Genomic DNA, 19,837 nt, shown 5'->3' on the forward strand with positions numbered 1-19,837 from the left:
GAAGCATTGACAGGTCGCACAGTTGAGGACCATGTTCGAGATGTCCTGGCTAATACCGGGCCAGTAGACAGCCTGCCTGGCTCTGCGTCTGTACTTCTCGACGCCCAGGTGTCCCTCATGGATTTGGCTGAGCACCAAGCTCTGGAGACTGAGTGGAATGACAATCCGGTCCAGCTTGAGGAGGATATCATCAATCACCATCAGGTCGTCCTTTTTGAGGGCACTGCCCTTTCTGCCAGCCATTGGCGAGGTGGTGCATGACACGCTGCAGGAGGGGGTCTATGGCTGTCTCCTCGCGGATACGAACCACCTTCTCATCAGACGCCGGGAGGGTGCTAGCACACAGCTGCACCTGTGATTCAATCTGGCGGATGATTTCCAGCGGTTCACTAGGCAATGTGATGGAGCGGGACAATACATCAGCGATGATGAGCTCCTTGCCAGGCGTGTACACTAAGTCAAAGTCGTACGTTCTGAGTTTGAGGAGGAGGCGCTGCAACCGAGGCATCATGTCGTTCAGATCCTTGTGGATAATGTGGACTAGAGGCCTATGATCCATCCCGACAGTGAATGTCGGCAGGCCGTAGACATAGTCGTGAAACTTGAGAATTCCAGTGAGAAGACCCAAGCATTCCTTCTCTATTTGCGCATACCGTGTTTCGGTGGGCGTCATGGCCCTTGATGCATAGGCTACCGGTGCCCAGGATGAAGGGTCATCGCATTGGAGCAGCACTGCACTGATGCCATCCTGGCTTGCATCTGTCGAGATCTTCGTCTTCCTGTCTGGGTCGGAAAATGCCAAGACGGGTGCAGTGGTGAACTTGGCTTTCAGCTCCAACCACTCTGCCTGATGCGCTGCCTTCCACTCAAAGGCAGTGGACCTTTTCACCAGGTGTCGTAGGGCCATGGTGTGTGAGGCCAGGTTTGGGATGAACTTGCCCAGAAAATTGACCATACCAAGGAAGCGCAACAGTGCCTTCTTGTCTTCAGGGACCTTCATGGCTTCGATGGCCTTGACCTTGTCTGCGTCCGGGCGCACGCCCTGCTGAGAGATCTGGTCACCTAGGAACTTGAGTGTCGAATGTCAAAGCAACATTTGGATCTGTTCAGCTTCAGGCCATTGGCATGGACATGGTGGAATACTTGCTGGAGTCAGGAAACATGCTCTTCAGGGGTCGTGGACCACATGATGATGTTGTCCACGTACACACGAACCCCTTCAATGCTCTCCATCATCTGCTCCATGATGCGATGGAAGATCTCCGAGACAATGCCAAACGGTATGCAATTATAGCAGTATTTGCCAAACGGTGTGTTGAAGGTGCAGAGCCTTCTGCTGGACTCATCCAGCTGGATTTGCCAAAATCCATGTGACGCATCTGACTTGGTGAAAAAACGTGCATGTGCCATCTCACTGGTGAGTTCCTCCCGCTTCGGGATGGGGTAGTGTTCACGCATTATGTTCTTATTGAGATCCTTGGGATCAATGCAGATGCGCAGGTCTCCCAAAGGCTTTCTGACACATACCATCGAGCTGACCCAATCAGTCGGTTCGGTTACCTTGGAAATGATGCCCTGTTGCTGAAGATCCTTGAGCTGTGCCTTCAGGCGCTCCCTCAGCAGAGCCGGGACCTGGCGTGGTGCGTGGACCACTGGCTTGGCATCAGGTCGTAGCAGAATCTTGTATCGATATGGCAGCGTGCCCATCCCGTCGAACACATCCAGATACTGAGCGAGGATGTCGTCAATGCCGGCCTGAAGATCCACATTGGAGGATGTCGTTGTGTAAACCCGCTGCACGAGGTTCAGCTGCTTGCAGGCATGCGCGCCAAGTAGGGATGCCCTGTCTGGTTTGACGATTTCAAAACATAACCGAGCAAGGGTGCTCCAGTTGGAGATGAGTAGATGGCAGGATCCCAGTGCCGTGATGGCATTTCCATTGCAGTTGCAGGCTGCTGGAAGGACCTTGGGGGGCTTCTTGATGCGTTTGAAATCTGCCTGTGAGAGGAGGTTGGCAGAAGCACCTGTGTCCAGCTTAAACTGGATGGAGCAGTGGTTGACCTGCATCACTGCACGCATTTGCCCGCAGAATCCACAGCGAGGATGGATTGAAGTTGTGATGAGTTGGATGTGGCATATTTACATTTGGTAATGATGCCCACACAGTAGCCGGAGTCCAGGCATTCTTCCTCTGGATCCGTTGTGCTGCCAGATCAGAATTCTGTAATCGTTGTTGCATACTCTAAACGCACTGTCGTCGGAATTGGGAGCGCTGGCCCCTGACTGGTGGTGCAGACCTGCACAGGGCTGCATAGTGTCCACGCTTCCCGCAGTTTGAACATTGCCGGCCTCTTGCAGGGCAGTGTTTCTTTAAGTGGGCGTTGCCGCAGTTCGAGCATATCAAGACGTTGGCGTCCTGATGCTCCGCACGTCGTCGCACATGAGCAGTGCGAGTGTCGGCCGCTTCGTTATCCCGTTCGCATTGCGCATGCGTGGGGCCCCAGCAAAAGCGCGCAAAATTGCCGCTTTCATCAATGCTGAAGCGCTGCACACAGGAGATGGCCTGCACACTCTCTGCCTCGTGCGAGGCAAGTTTCCCATTTTCAGCCGATTTGTACTGGGCATAGCGATTTTTGGCATGCTCATGCACTGTGCATGTTTCAATCGTGACTGGCAGGGTCATATGCTTGATTTTCAGTAGCTGCTCTCTCAGAGGATCAGAGTGAACTCCAAAAACGATTTGGTCCCTGATCATGGAATCAGCAATATCACCAAAGTTGCAGGACAGCGCTAGCAGGCGGAGGTTAGTTAAGAAGGAGTTGAAAGATTCATCTTTATCTTGTAGACGCTGTTTGAATATGTAGCGCTCTAAGTTTTCATTGGTGTCCACTTCACAGTGACTGTCAAACTTGTCCAGGATGGTCTGAAACTTTGTCTTGTCCTGGCCTTCGTTGAAGTGAAAAGAGTTGAAGAGTTCGATGGCTTAATCACCCGCTGTTGAGAGGAGAAGCACGATCTTCCTTGCATCAGACGCACCCACGAGGTCTGAAGCTTCGATGTACAGCAGGAACTTTTGCTTGAATGTCCGCCAGTTGGCACTGAGATTGCTGGAAGTTCTGAGCTGGTGAGGAGCCAGACTCTTCTCCATGGTGCCGGGATACATTCGCTGGTCGTCACGGAACGGACTGAGGTAAACCACCTAGATTAAGCAGTCTCCTGGTATCATGATGTGTTATGTACTCTGGGATAACACAGGCTGCAACTGGATGCAGGTTTGACCACAAGATACTCCAGACCTTGAAGTTAGTTCAATCTGATTTATTGAACCAGTAGCACAGTTAGCACAGTTCTTTATGAGTTCGACTCTCTGCTAACCTAAGTGTGGTTACTCTGTCTGACTGAACCAGACTAGCTCTTAGCCATGTGCTGGTGGTGTGATACTGTACATACACCCTGACTCACTCTGTAGATGTTCATCAGTGGAAAGAGGTGGAGTGTGAGTGCCTCATGCTTTTTATAGTGAGATCCCACCCCTGAGTGTCCTGCCTGCTCATTGGTCATATCCTGTTCTCTGTGTTCATTAGCTGCCTGTCTGTATACCATTATCTGCATGTTTGCATATCATGACAAGTGAGGCTAATAACATTAGGAAAAGATGAATTTTGGGTCCAAAGGTTTGTGCTGTGAAGATAGCCATGTGTAAATGAATAAACTAGGTGGAGAAATTTTGAGATTAAATAAGTGTCACGATTGAAACACACAAGCTTTTGGGATACAGGCTTTTCATCAAACCAGGAGGGAGTGTAAGAAAGGCAACATGCTTTTTGGAGAAGCGCTTCAAAGGTTAATTGCAGCAAAGCTATGGCTCAGTGAAAACAATGAAAGGTGTAGAAAAGAATGGAACGTCTCATCTCTGTTTGATGATCAGTTGAAACAATTGGGTGGTGATACGTTTGCACCTGGCAGCAAGGGAACCATAAAGGAGGATGGTATAATGAGATGCCACATCTTTACTTGGTTAGAAAGAAAGAGGTCTCTTTCTAATGGGAAACTGTGAGGCCTGAACAGGCTGAGGAAAGTCATCTTCACGGGTCCTTATTAGTACCTATGTGCCAAAGTTTTACATCTGAGGCTAATATGTATTACTTTTATGATTGGTTAGGGAATTTTAAGATGAATGTTTTGTCCATTGTCAATTGCCGATCATATTACTCGCAAATCTGACAAAGGGCTGAGCCAACATTGAGAAGCCAGAAACTGAGGAGAACAGAAAGATTTAGAGATCCAGGTTTAAAGAAATCAAATATTGCCACTGGACTAGTAATCCAGAGATCCAGGATAATGCTCCAGGGACAGCGTTCGAATCCCACCAGGGCAGATGATGGAATTTGAATTCAATAAAGATCTGGAATTAAAAGTCTAACGATGACCGTGAAACCATTGTTGATTGTTTTAAAAAGCCACGTGGTACACTAGCGTCCTTTAGGGAAGGAAATCTGCCATCGTTATCTGGTCTGGCCTACTTGTGACTCCAGACCCACAGCAATGCCCTCGGGGATGGGCAACTCTTAAACGCCCTCGGGGATGGGCAACAAATGCTGGCCCAGCCAGCGACACCCACATCCCATTAACGATTAAAGGAAAAAAAAAGTCTAATCATAGAATGATGTTGCATTGAAGGAGGCATCAGCCTAACATGCCTCTTTGGTGGAGCTGGCCAATTAATCCCCCTCTCCTGTTTTTTCCTCAGAGCCCAACATTTATTTTCCTTCAAGTATTGATCTAATTCTCCTTAGAATATTACTATTTCCCATTTCCTCATGTCACCTCTGACTTTTCTGCCACTCACCTTCATTTAGTGCCTTCTAGTTACTGACCCTTCTGCCACTAGAAATAGTTCCTCATTCTTTACTCTATCAAAATCTTTCATGACTCCATCATATCACCTCTTCACTATCTTTGCTTCCTGGAGAACAACTCCAGCTTCTCCAGTCTTTCCACATATCCCTGGTACCATTCTAATAAATTTCACCTGCACTCCCTTTAAGGCCTTGACATCCTTCATAAAGTGTGGTGTCCAGAATTAAACACCATAGTCCAGCGGAAGGCTAATGGTTGTAGAAGTTGATGAGAGATAGTTCCTGTTGAATCCATCAACTTACCCTGCTTCAGTGGGTGGCACAGTGGTTAACACTGCTACCTCACAGACCAGGGACCCAGACTCGATTCTGACGTAGGGGAACTATCTGTGTGCAGTTTGTACGGTCTTCTCGTGTCTGCATGGGTTTCCTCTGGGTGTTCCGGTTTCCTCCCACAGTCCAAAGATGTGCATGGCCAATTGGCCATTTGGTTTGTAAAGAAGCTTTGAAGTCAGGGAAAATTCTTTCAACACTGCTGTATCACTCACTGGTTAACTTAAAATAACTATGGAAAGCATCAAACACTTGTATGATCACCAAGAGCCAAATAAAACTGATCATCAACTAACCTGGAAGTAGTTGATGATCTTTTTAAATGGCCTCCTTTGGTATTGTCGGGATTCTATGGGCCTTCCCCTTGGTAAACAGCATGACTGGGAGAGTGCACAGAGCAGAATAAGCTGCCGGAAGAGGGAGATGGAGGAGCATGAGGACGAAAGGCAGAAATCCGGACAACCTATTCCTGCCTGGGCTACACATACAATGACTACAAATGAGATGTCGACTTCAAAGGAGATGCCTTGAACTGCAACCCCAATTTTCCCCATACCTTCCCTCTGTTACTGACCATCGCATGGCTGTGTTGGCCACATTCCAAAAATAAATCTGCAACAAGATATACATACTAAGCAAAATTTATAAATGAGATTTGACATTAAAACTGAAACTAATCAGCCTATTTGATTCTCTTTGAGCTTGTCTTGCACGTACCACTGCCTGCCATAGTGCTCCTATGTAGTAAAGAAAATGTAAATGTTGTCACAATCCCAGAGGACCATAGGTTGCTCTACCCTTTGAGAGCTGACTGGTGATGTTTTGATCTGAAGGCCCATAGAATTCCTACAATGCCAAAGGAGGCCATTCGGCCCATCGAGACTGTACCAACCCTCGAAAAAGCACCCTACCTAGGTCCACTCCCCTGCAGTATCCACTTACCCTGTGTAACCTGCACAACTTCGGACACAAAGAGCAAATTTAGCATGGCCAATTCACCTAACCTGCACATCTTTGGACTGTGGGAGGAAACCGGAGCACCCAGAGGAAACCCACACAGACACAGGCAGTAAGTGCCAACTCCACACAGACAGTTACTCAAGGCCGGAATTAAACCAGGATCCCTGGCATTGTGAGGCAGCAATGCTAACCACTGTGCCACCATGCCACCGAATCGAAGGCAAGTGGCAAGGTTGAGAAGACGGGGCCTTTATGAATCAGTTTGCTATCTAACCGGCTCTCTCCTGATGGCAAGTTTCGGATCTCGCCCAAATATAGTGAGCATGTCATTAACCCCAATTTGCATTAGTTTCCATCTCATTAGCGAAATTGAAGTCAAATGTAACAAGAATAAGCCAGCTCCTCAGCGAGAAATCATGCAGGGGTACTCAAGCACTCCTTTTTAAAAATGGGAAGCTGGCACAATGGCAGCTGAGGGGAACTGAGGAGGTGATTAGCCATTTCCATTTTCCGGCATGCAGCTCTCGGGCACTGCAGTTGCTGTCCCAGTGCTCGGGGTGGGGAGGAGGGTTGGGCTTGGTCAGGGGGTTGAAACATTCCAGGTTGGGTTTGCACCTAGGTCTGGTGGTGAGGGGCTTTTCGTCTGAAACCTTCAAGCCATCTTTAAATATTGTGGTTAACTATAACAGGGGCAACGACAGCTGCTTCCTGTCTGTCTGGCTGTTTCCTTCCTTTCCAGTAGCCAGAAAGAAGGACAATTTTTTCTAAGATAAGTGGGTCCTGGACCACTGGGCTCGGGGATGTATGAGTCCAGAAGGCAATCCGGTTTGATGCACGAAGGCACTGCGGGACCTGAATGGGTCACCTGAAGAAATGCTTTCACAGATTGCTCATACTTTTGATGCTGGTGTGTTGAGTGATGCGCAATCAATTACACGCAAGACGAAGTGATTTCATAACTGAAGGCTTTAATCTACTAGAACCTTTTCCCCAGCAGCTTCGATACAGAAAGTGAAGGCTGCTGGGATGGCACCATCTCTTATACCCCGCCTTCAGGGTGGAGCTATGTAATACAGCTAATGGTAGACTTCTGGGTCTAACCAATGGTCATCAGCCTCTCAGGTACCGCAATACCTGGTACTACCACATTCACCCCCTGTTAAAAAAGAGCCCGGCAGGGGTGGTGGCGAGCGTTAATAGTCGCCTTTAGCATGGTATGACCAGGTATGGAGGTACCGTGATGTCGAGGATATTTACAAAGTGTTCATAGTGCAGCAATCAGTCGATCGGGCGGCCTGGTCGTCCTTCTGGAGCGTCTGGGCTTCGGCAGTGATTCTGATGAGGGTCCCGGCGGTTGCGACTCCGGGAGCATGGTGTCGTCCTCCTTGGCAGCTTCGTCACCCCTAGGCGGCGCTGGGGGCAAAAGGTTGACAGGGAGGGGGGGTTCCTTTATGGGGCGTCGGTGGGTGGTCGGGCCTAGGCAGGAGCGGCAGGAGTACTGACCTTCCAGTGAGGTGTTGTGGGGGAGGTGGGGGTGGGGGCAATGGTTCGGGTGCGCGTGGGGTTCCAGCGGGCGCCAGGTCCCGAAGGGAGACTGTGTCTTGCCAGCCGTCAGGGAACGCCACGTAGGCGTACTGGGGGTTAGCGTGCAGCAGATGGACCCTCTCGACCAACGGGTCCGACTTTTGTGCCTGCACGCGCTTCCGAAGCAGGATGGGTCCGGGTGTCGCTAGCCAGGTTGGGAGCGAGGTCCCGGAGGAGGACTTCCTGGGGAAAACAAGGAGACGTTCATGAGGCGTCTGATTTGTGGTTGTACAGAGCAGTGACCGGATGGCGTGGAGGGCCATCGGGAGGACTTCTTGCCAGCGGGAGACTGGGAGATTCCTGGACCGGAGGGCCAGTAGAACAGTCTTCCAGACCGTTCCGTTCTCCCTCTCTACCTGCCCGTTTCCCCGGGGGTTATAACTGGTCGTCCTGCTCGAGGCGATGGCCCTGCTGAGCCGGAATTGCCGCAGTTCGTCGCTCATAAAGGAGGACCCCCTATCACTGTGTATGTACGCGGGGAACCCGAACAGTGTAAAGATACCCTGGAGGGCCTTGATGACGGTGGTTGTGGTCATGTCTTGGCAGGGGGTGGCGAATGGGAAGCGGGAGTACTCGTCAATCACGTTCAGGAAATACGTGTTGCGGTCGGTGGAGGGGAGGGGGCCTTTGAAATCCATGCTGAGGCGTTCAAAGGGACGGGAAGCCTTTATCAGGTGCGCCCTCTCTGGCCGGTAGAAGTGCGGTTTGCACTCCACGCAGATTTGGCAGTCCCTGGTGACTGTCCTGACCTGCTCGATGGAGTAGGGCAGGGTGCGGGTCTTGACAAAATGGAAAAAACGAGTGACCCCCGGGTGGCAGAGGTCCTCGTGGCGGGCTCGGAGGCTGTGGGACAGGGCATCAGGAGGTTTGTTTAGCTTCCCCGGACAGTACAAGATCTCGTAGTTGAAGGTGGAGAGTTCTATCCTCCACCACAAGATCTTGTCGTTTTTAATCTTGCTCCGCTGTGCATTATTGAATATGAAGGCAACCGACCGTTGGTCCGTGAGGAGAGTGAATCTCCTGCCGGCCAGGTAATGCCTCCAATGTCTCACAGCTTCAACTATGGCTTGTGCTTCTTTTTCGACCGAGGAATGGCGAATTTCGGAAGCATGGAGGGTACGGGAGAAGAAAGCCACGGGCCTGCCCGCTTGGTTGAGGGTGGCCGCCAGAGCTACGTCGGACGCATCGCTCTCGACCTGGAAGGGGAGGGACTCATCGATGGCGCGCATCGTGGCCTTTGCAATGTCTGCTTTGATGCGGCTGAAGGCCTGGCGGGCCTCCGTTGACAGGGGGAAGGTCGTGGACTGGATTAGGGGTCGGGCTTTGTCTGCGTAGTTGGGGACCCACTGTGCATAATAGCTGAAGAACCCGAGGCAGTGCTTCAGGGCCTTGGGGCAGTGAGGGAGGGGGAACTCCATAAGGGGGCGCATGCGCTCAGGGTCGGGGCCTATGACTCCACTTCGCACTACATAGCCTAGAATGGCTAGACGGTCGGTGCTAAACACGCATTTATCCTTATTGTATGTCAGATTAAGGATTTTCACGGTCTGGAGGAATTTGCGGAGGTTGGTGTCGTGGTCCTGCTGGTCATGGCTGCAGATGGTGACGTTATCCAGATACGGGAACGTTGCGCGTAAGCTGTACCGGTCAACCATTCGGTCCATCTCTCGCTGGAAGACCGAGACCCCATTAGTGACACCAAAAGGGACTCTTAAAAATTGATAGAGGCGCCCATCTGCTTCGAAGGTAGTGTACTTGCGGTCACTAGTGCGGAGGGGTAGCTGGTGGTAGGCGGACTTGAGGTCCACCGTGGAGAAGACCTTGTATTGTGCGATCCTGTTTACCAGGTCGGCTATACGGGGGAGAGGGTACGCGTCCAGTTGTGTAAACCTGTTGATGGTCTGGCTGTAGTTAATGACCATCCTATGCTTCTCCCCGCTCTTTACCACCACTACTTGAGCTCTCCAGGGACTGTTGCTCGCTTCAATGACCCCTTCCCACAGCAGCCTTTGGACCTCTGACCTGATGAAGGTCCGGTCCTGGGAACTGTACCGTCTGCTCCTGGTGGCGACGGGTTTGCAATCCGGGGTGAGGTTCGCAAACAGGGAAGGCGGGTCGACCTTAAGGGTCGCGAGGCTGCAGACAGTAAGGGGAGGTATAGGGCCACCGAATTTAAAAGTCAGGCTTTGCAAATGGCATTGGAAGTCCAGCCCCAGGAGGGTAGCCGTGCAGAGGTGCGGCATGACGTACAGGCAGAAATTTTGATTTACAGGGTGGGTTACAAGTGAACAGCGTCTTACCGTGTCGGGGTGAACAAAGCTTTCCGTGCTCCCAGAGTCAATCAGGCACGACATCTCGTGGCCGTTGATGAGGACCGTCGTTGTAGCCGTTGCGAGTGTCCGGGGTCGACTTTGGTCCAGTGTCACCGAGGCCAGATGAAGCAATTGCGATTCTGGTCGGGCAGTGTGTAGACGGCCGTGCTGGGGGCCTGGGGCCCCATCCAAGATGGCATCACCCATGGGGCGCACATGGTGTCCGGGGATGAACAAGATGGCGGCGGTGATGGACAAAATGGCGGCGCCCACCCGTCCAGCATGGAGTCCGGGGGGCAAGATGGCCACGCCCGTGGGTCGCACATGGCCCTAGGATATGGGGGTGGTGGTGAGCGCTGGCCGGTCGGGGACTGAAGGGGGGTTTGCCGCAGCGGTCCATAGTCGCTGGAGACCACGGCCACGGCGCGGGCCTGGCAGACCCCCACAAAGTGGCCCTGCGGAGTCAGGGGGAAGGTCTGAGGGGCTGCCGTGCGATTGGGTGCAAAGGTCTGCGCATTTTTGTAGGCAACGTCCATGGACCCTGCCAGGGCCCGTGCCTCTCTAAGTCCCAGAGTGTCCCTTTCTAGGAGTCTTCGGCGGATATCGGGGGAGCTCATACCAGCAACGAAAGCATCCCTGATTACAAGTTCCATGTGCTCGCTCCCCGAAACTTGCGGGCAGCCACAGTTTCGGCCCAGCACCAGTAGCGCCCAGTAGAAATCTTCCAACGTTTCCTCGGGGCTTTGCCGCCTAGTCGCAAGCAGGTGACGAGCGTAGACCTGGTTTACAGGGCGGATATAATGTCCTTCTAGCAGTTCGATAGCGGCAGCATAGTTCTCCGCCTCCTCGATAAGGGGGTTGATCCCAGGGCTGACCCGGGTACGCAGGAGATGCATCGTCTGTCCTTCCGTGGGGGTGCCTACGGCTCTGTCGAGATAACCATTAAAGCATGCCAGCCAGTGTTTAAAAATAGCAGCAGAGTTCTCCGCGTGGGGGCTGAGCTGGAGGCACTCCGGTTTGATTCAGAGATCTATCCTTCCTACTTAAGTTGTAGTAGATTAAATTGATGCGCAATCAATTACCCTCAAGACGAAGTGATTCCATAACTGAAGGCTTTAATCTACTAGAACCTGTTCCCCAGCAGCTTCGATACAGAAAGTGAAGGCTGCTGGGATGGCACCATCTCTTATACCCCGCCTTCAGGGCGGAGCTACGTAATACAGCCAATGATAGACTCCTGGATCTAACCAATGGTTATCAGCCTCTCAGGTACCACAATACCTGGTACTACCACAGTAAGTGCTGCATGTAACTGGCATATCACCACGGGTTAAACACGATGAAGTCAAGGATGTTCAACTGCATCCTGTGCGCCAGTGGAATATGTGGAAGCCAAGATTTGGTTCCAGTGAGATTGGGCCGTGTGGGAGGGCCTGCACAGCTGTGGTTCTGGATGGAGAATGGCACTGATAGGTGGAACAAGTAACACATCCCAGGCGTATCCTCCATTTCTATTGAGCATCCTGCGAGGGCTGATACCGTGTGCTTGTTGTTTTTGTGTGAAAATGCGCTGATGTACCTTTGCATTGGTAACAATATGGAATGGTGATGTTTCCTTGTTGTCTAATGGTTAGTGTGATATGTGGGATGTTGAGTATTTGATTTTCAAATCTTTGTTACTGTTGACCGTTTTAATAAACAAAATATTCCCAAGTGCCTTCCCATGGGTACACATGCCATGTCTCAGACGAGTGCTATTGCACAGCATTTCAATCAAACTTTCAACCCTGAACACTTTGCCTGAATTCTAGAAGCGTCAGCACCATAGAGGCAGCAGCCAATTAAACACTCAAGTGCTGGGCTTCAGCACTGGGGATATCCTCGTGACCACAGGGCGAGTGTGTGGATCGGGGGAGTGCGCCTGAGCACGGTCTCCTTAATGATCCCGGCAGGGATCTGGGGTCTAGGGACTCTTGCTTTGACGGGGGTGAGTGTGCAGAGTGAGGTTTACCAGCACAACTGGCTCGATGGATGGCACTCTGAGAGAAAGCGGGGCATGTAAGGGTGGGGAGGCTTGGGGGATTCGCGTGACGTCGAGGCCCTCAGCCGTGTTCTTCACAGATTGAGACATGCCTTGGGCACCACCACTCAAGACGCAGATGTTGTGCTCCAGCCTTTCACTGCAGTCACCACCCTAACAGTGTTGGCCTCGGTGCCAAGCATTGTCACCATCATCTCCTGCACCTGGAGCCTTTGGGACTCCTCCAATCGGTTTTTCACCCGTTGGAACATCCCCCTCCTGAATCTCACGGCCGTGACTTCGGATTTTCTTTTTTTTAAAAACATTGTACTGAGGCATTTATAATTTTAGAATAATAACAGTACAAATACAAATATAAACATTGTGCAAAGACCACCTCCCTCCCTCACAAGTCCTACCTCCTCTCAACAATACTCTAACTCTCTCCCCTCCCTCCCCCCAACCTCTGCTGACAGTTAGTTTTCTCTGAAGAAGTCGACAAACGGCTGCCACCTCCGGACGAACCCTAGCATTGACCCTCTAAGGGCAAACTTTATTTTCTCAAGACTGAGAAACCAGGCCATGTCACTAAGCCAGATCTCTGAATTTGGGGGCTTCGAGTCCCTCCATCCTAACAATATCCGTCTCCGGGCTGCCAAGGAGGCAAAGGCCAAGACGTCAGTGTCTTCGGATTTGTATCAGCTCTGGGATAACCTTGTCCAGAGGCTTAGCGTCTGACTGGGACTCAGCTGAGTCCTGGGTCCAGCAGACCTCCGACTGCTGACTCCCTTGAATGTTCCTGCCTCCACCTAATGTGCATCAGCAACTGTGTGGTGCTCAGCAGATAGTGCCCCAGACGCCTGTGCGCTGTCATCCACCGAGGTGTGTGTCTCTGCACTGGTGGAAGGTGGGAGTGATAGTTGTGTTGCCCTGGTGGTAGTGTCCTCAGAGCTCTCCTCCGAGGTGGTCCCTTGGGTAGTGGGAGAAGGAGGCGATGTCTCCTGATGGCCTAGCCCCATCAGATGGAGATCCTGCGAGAGAATGGAATTGTGGTCAGTGAGAGTATTGTCTGACATGAACAACTCACTTGAGTCAGGTCATCTGGTTAAAGGGTCAGTGGATCCTCACCTCTGCGGTGCAGGCCAGTCACTGTCGGTGACTGCTCTCTCCTCGTTAACCCTGCGAACTTCCGGGCCTGTTACTCACAAGGGGTGAGGACTTGGATCTCAGGTACTGCCGTGCTGCTCCCCCCTCCCCTGTTTTGGCCCTTTCCCGCTTATTATGGGCTATCTTCTCCTGCAGGGATAAAGAGAGGGCTCTGTGAGCCGGGCACTTGATGGATCGGGGAGATTTATCGCAGGTGGCATGTGTGGGTACTGCAACTGGACATGAAGGAGTTGTGCTGGTGGATGCCAGGGGATACTGAGGAACAAGCATGAGGATCGGATGTGGGGAGGGTGCGAGATGCCAGCCAGTGATCTGTCTGGGGGAGAGGGGAGGGTTGGGAATTTGAGGGGTGGCAGGCGGAACTGGTGCCAGGTGAGAGGTGGTAACTTACCCTTCCAGCTCGGTGGAAGTCATTGGTCTTCTCCCACATTGGACCCTGGTCCCCCTGGTCATGCCTGCACTGACGGCCTCTGCTGCTGTCTCTCAAATGGTATTGGTGACCGTGCTGCTGGCCTTCTGACTCCCTCGGGGGAACAGGATGCCCATCTCTCATTCACAACATCGAGAAGGCTGTCCAGTTTGGCATCTCGGGATCCCCAAAGTGAAGAGCAGGTCTGCGCGTTGCCATGCTTCCATGTTGACTGGGAGTTCATGGTGACGGAGCCTTTAAAAGCTGTTACCCCTTGTTAGCAGCGAGATGCTGAGGCATGAGTCTGGCGAATCAGACGGCGAGACAACCAGTAACATCAAGAAGCTCGTGGGGATCATTTTTGGCATTAAGTGGCATTAATTACAGGCTGCGATCTCGCCAATGCAGCCGTCAAGAAATACCCCGCCAATCACGCCCAAAATGACACTTCGAAATTTTACTGTGAATTCGCCCCCCACAACTATTATCTTCTTTTAGCTAACATGGAGGGACAGAGTCACACGCCCACTAATTAGTTTCAACAACAAGAAGAAAAAATGTATCAAAAACTTATGAAAAATTAAAAGTCGGATTCCGATACTAAAAGTGGGATTTACTCCCCTTACCTTAGCATATACACACAGATTTTAAGATTAACATGGATTTCAAATCATATCTTAAGATACAATGGTCTCAGTAACACAAAGTCCCATTAAACGCAGAAGAGTGGTTGTGGCAATACACGCACTCTCTACACTGAACCCAAGTGAATGTTTGTGGGTATGGGTTATCATGCAACGCAATCCCCATGCCAGTTTTCAGAAGCTACTTAAATTAGCTCTTAGTGTCTTATTTTTCTATTATAAGCAAAATCCCATAAATTCTGGCAGGTGTTGAAGAAGTGTTTCCAAACTGATAGTCCTGGCAAAAGTGATGATACTTCATCATCCATTCAACAGTTCAAAATGTGCAATTAACAGAACTAACAATAAGCTAACAATTTGGCAGAGGCCCCACTATGACTATTCCAATTCCAATTCCAGTAGGGGCTGGTTTAGCACACTGGGCTAAATCGCTGGCTTTTAAAGCAGACCAAGGCAGGCCAGCAGCACGGTTCAATTCCTGTATCAGCCTCCCCGAACAGGTGCCGGAATGTGGCGACTAGGGGCTTTTCACAGTAATTTCATTGAAGCCTACTCGAGACAACAAGCGATTTTCATTTCAATTAGATCACCATATTCAGTTTTCCATTGCTGGCTGTTTCTCCTCTATTGCAGCCTTCCTTTCCTTCCCAAATTCACCCCTTTCAGAATCAGACTGCTTTGGCAGTTAGACAATGGTAAATATGGCTCATTATGGGGATCAGGTGACCTGGATGAAGATGAGAGCAGCTGAACCAGGAGTACACAGCAAGAGAGGTGAGGGAACAGCTGGGGTTTGAGTTGAAAGTACTATCTGGAGACTCGCCTGAGAGCAAAAGTTGGTTCTGTTCCTGGTATACTTGAGCACATGAGGTTACTGACATCCTTGAACAGGTGAGGTTAACCAGGTTACTGGCATCCTTGGACAGGTGAGGTTAACCAGGTTACTGGCATCCTTGAACAGGTGAGGTTAACCAGGTTACTGGCATCCTTGGACAGGTGAGTGTGACTGGGTTACTGACATCCTTGGCCAGGTGAGTGTGACTGGGTTACTGACATCCTTGGCCAGGTGAGTGTGACTGGGTTACTGACATCCTTGGACAGGTGAGTGTGACTGGGTTACTGACATCCTTGGACAGGTGAGGGTGACTAGTTCACAAACATCCTTGGACAGGTGAGTGTGACTGGCTTACTCGCATCATTGGACAGGTGAGGGTGACTGGGTTACTGACATCCTTGGACAGGTGAGTGTGACTGGCTTACTCGCATCATTGGACAGGTGAGTGTGACTGGGTTACTGACATCCTTGGCCAGGTGAGTGTGACTGGGTTACTGACATCCTTGGCCAGGTGAGTGTGACTGGGTTACTGACATCCTTGGACAGGTGAGTGTGACTGGGTTACTGACATCCTTGGACAGGTGAGGGTGACTAGTTCACAAACATCCTTGGACAGGTGAGTGTGACTGGCTTACTCGCATCAATGGACAGGTGAGGGTGACTGGGTTACTGACATCCTTGGACAGGTGAGTGTGACTGGCTTACTCGCATCATTGGACAGGTGAGGGTGACTGGGTTACTGACATCTTTCGACAGGTGAGGGCGACTGGGTTACTGACATCCTTGGACAGGTGAGTGTGACTGGGTTACTGACATCCTTGGAAAGGTGAGTGTGACTGGGCTGCTGACATCCTTGGACCGGTGAGTGTGACTGGGCTACTGACATCCTTGGACAGGTGAGGGTGACTGGGTTACTGACATCCTTGGACAGGTGAGGGTGACTGGCTTACTCGCATCCTTGGACAGGTGAGGGTGACTAGGTTACTGACATTCTTCAAAAGGTGAATGTGACTGGGTTACTGACCACCTTGGACAGGTGAGTGTGACTGGCTTACTCGCATCATTGGACAGGTGAGGGTGACTGGGTTACTGACATCCTTGAACAGGTGAATGTGACTGGGTTACTGACATCCTTGGACAGGTGAGGGTGACTAGTTTACAAACATCCTTGAACAGGTGAGTGCGACTGGCTTACTCGCATCCTTGGACAGGTGAGGGTGACTGGTTTACTGACGTCCTTGGACAGGTGAGGTTAACCAGGTTACTGACATCCTTGGACAGGTGAGGGTGACTGGGTTACTGACATCCTTGGACAGGTGAGGGTGACTGGCTTACTCGCATCCTTGGACAGGTGAGGGTGACTAGGTTACTGACATTCTTCAAAAGGTGAATGTGACTGGGTTACTGACCACCTTGGACAGGTGAGTGTGACTGGGATACTGACATCCTTGGACAGGTGAGGGTGACTAGGTTACTGACACCCTTGGACAGGTGAGTGTGACTGGGTTACTGACATCCTTGGACAGGTGAGGGTGACTAGGTTACTGACATCCTTGGACAGGTGAGGGTGACTAGGTTACTGACATCCTTGGACAGGTGAGTGTGACTGGGTTACTGACATCCTTGGACAGGTGAGGGTGACTAGGTTACTGACATCCTTGGACAGGTGAGTGTGACTGGGTTACTGACATCCTTGGACAGGTGAGGGTGACTGGGTTACTGACATCCTTGGACAGGTGAGTGTGACTGGGTTACTGACATCCTTGGACAGGTGAGGGTGACTAGGTTACTGACATCCTTGGACAGGTGAGGGTGACTGGGTTACTGACATCCTTGGACAGGTGAGGGTGACTGGCTTACTCGCATCCTTGGACAGGTGAGGGTGACTAGGTTACTGACATATTGGACAGGTGAGGGTGACTAGGTTACTGACATTCTTCAAAAGGTGAATGTGACTGGGTTACTGACCACCTTGGACAGGTGAGTGTGACTGGGATACTGACATCCTTGGACAGGTAAGGGTGACTGGGTTACTGACATCCTTGGACAGGTGAGGGTGACTAGGTTACTGACATCCTTGGACAGGTGAGTGTGACTGGGTTACTGACTTCCTTGGACAGGTGAGGGTGACTGGGTTACTGACATCCTTGGACAGGTGAGGGTGACTGGGTTACTGACATCCTTGGACAGGTGAGGGTGACTAGGTTACTGACATCCTTGGACAGGTGAGGGTGACTGGGTTACTGACATCCTTGGACAGGTGAGGGTGACTGGGTTACTGACATCCTTGGACAGGTGAGGGTGACTGGGTTACTGACATCCTTGGACAGGTGAGGGTGACTAGGTTACTGACATCCTTGGACAGGTGAGGGTGACTGGGTTACTGACATCCTTGGACAGGTGAGGGTGACTAGGTTACTGACATCCTTGGACAGGTGAGGGTGATTGGATTACTGACCACCTTGGACAGGCGAGGGTGACTAGGTTACTGACATCCTTGGACAGGTGAGTGTGGCTGGGTTACTGACATCCTTGGGACAGATGAGTGTGACTTGGTTCCTGACATCCTTGGACAGGTGAGGTTAACTGGGCTACTAGCATCCTTGGACAGGTAAGGGTGACTGGGTTACTGACCACCTTGGACAGGTGAGTGTGACTGGGTTACTGACATCCTTGGACAGGTGAGGGTGACTAGGTTACTGACATCCTTGGACAGGTGAGTGTGGCTGGGTTACTGACATCCTTGGGACAGATGAGTGTGACTTGGTTCCTGACATCCTTGGACAGGTGAGGTTAACTGGGCTACTAGCATCCTTGGACAGGTAAGGGTGACTGGGTTACTGACCACCTTGGACAGGTGAGGGTGACTAGGTTACTGACATCCTTGGACAGGTGAGGGTGACTAGGTTACTGACATCCTTGGACAGGTGAGGGTGATTGGATTACTGACCACCTTGGACAGGTGAGGGTGACTAGGTTACTGACATCCTTGGACAGGTGAGTGTGGCTGGGTTACTGACATCCTTGGGACAGATGAGTGTGACTTGGTTCCTGACATCCTTGGACAGGTGAGGTTAACTGGGCTACTAGCATCCTTGGACAGGTAAGGGTGACTGGGTTACTGACCACCTTGGACAGGTGAGTGTGACTGGGTTACTGACATCCTTGGACAGGTGAGGGTGACTGAGTTACTGACCACCTTGGACAGGTGAGTGTGACTGGGTTACTGACATCCTTGGAAAGGTGAGGGTGACTGGGTTACTGACATCCTTGGACAGGTGAGGGTGACTGGGTTACTGACATCCTTGGACAGGTGAGGGTGACTAGGTTACTGACATCCTTGGACAGGTGAGGGTGACTGCGTTACTGACATCCTTGGACAGGTGAGGGTGACTAGGTTACTGACATCCTTGGACAGGTGAGGGTGATTGGATTACTGACCACCTTGGACAGGTGAGGGTGACTAGGTTACTGACATCCTTGGACAGGTGAGTGTGGCTGGGTTACTGACATCCTTGGGACAGATGAGTGTGACTTGGTTCCTGACATCCTTGGACAGGTGAGGTTAACTGGGCTACTAGCATCCTTGGACAGGTAAGGGTGACTGGGTTACTGACCACCTTGGACAGGTGAGTGTGACTGGGTTACTGACATCCTTGGACAGGTGAGGCTGACTGGGTTACTGACCACCTTGGACAGGTGAGTGTGACTGGGTTACTGACATCCTTGGAAAGGTGAGTGTGACTGGGTTACTGACATCCTTGGACAGGTGAGTGTGACTGGGTTACTGACATCCTTGGACAGGTGAGTGTGACTGGGTTACTGACATCCTTGGACAGGTGAGGGTGACTGGGTTACTGACATCCTTGGACAGGTGAGTGTGACTGGGTTACTGACATCCTTGGACAGGTGAGGGTGACTGGGTTACTGACATCCTTGGACAGGTGAGTGTGACTGGGTTACTGACATCCTTGGACAGGTGAGTGTGACTGGGTTACTGACATCCTTGGACAGGTGAGTGTGACTGGGTTACTGACATCCTTGGACAGGTGAGTGTGACTGGGTTACTAGCATCCTTGGACAGGTGAATGTGGCTGAGTTACTCGCATCCTTGGAAAGGTGAGTGTGACTGGGTTACTGACATCCTTGGACAGGTGAGTGTGACTGGGTTACTGACATCCTTGGGCAGGTGAGTGTGACTGGGTTACTGACATCCTTGGACAGGTGAGGGTGACTGGGTTACTGACATCCTTGGACAGGTGAGTGTGACTGGGTTACTGACATCCTTGGACAGGTGAGTGTGACTGGGTTACTGACATCCTTGGACAGGTGAGTGTGACTGGGTTACTGACATCCTTGGACAGGTGAGTGTGACTGGGTTACTGACATCCTTGGACAGGTGAGGGTGACTAGGTTACTGACATCCTTGGACAGGTGAGTGTGACTGGGTTACTGACATCCTTGGACAGGTGAGGGTGACTGGGTTACTGACATCCTTGGACAGGTGAGTGTGACTGGGTTACTGACATCCTTGGACAGGTGAGTGTGACTGGGTTACTGACATCCTTGGACAGGTGAGTGTGACTGGGTTACTGACATCCTTGGACAGGTGAGTGTGACTGGGTTACTGACATCCTTGGACAGGTGAGTGTTACTGGGTTACTGACATCCTTGGACAGGTGAGGGTGACTGGGTTACTGACATCCTTGGACAG

The sequence above is a fragment of the Scyliorhinus torazame genome, chromosome 1, assembly GCF_047496885.1.
Source record: "Scyliorhinus torazame isolate Kashiwa2021f chromosome 1, sScyTor2.1, whole genome shotgun sequence".
Classification (NCBI taxonomy): domain Eukaryota; kingdom Metazoa; phylum Chordata; class Chondrichthyes; order Carcharhiniformes; family Scyliorhinidae; genus Scyliorhinus; species Scyliorhinus torazame.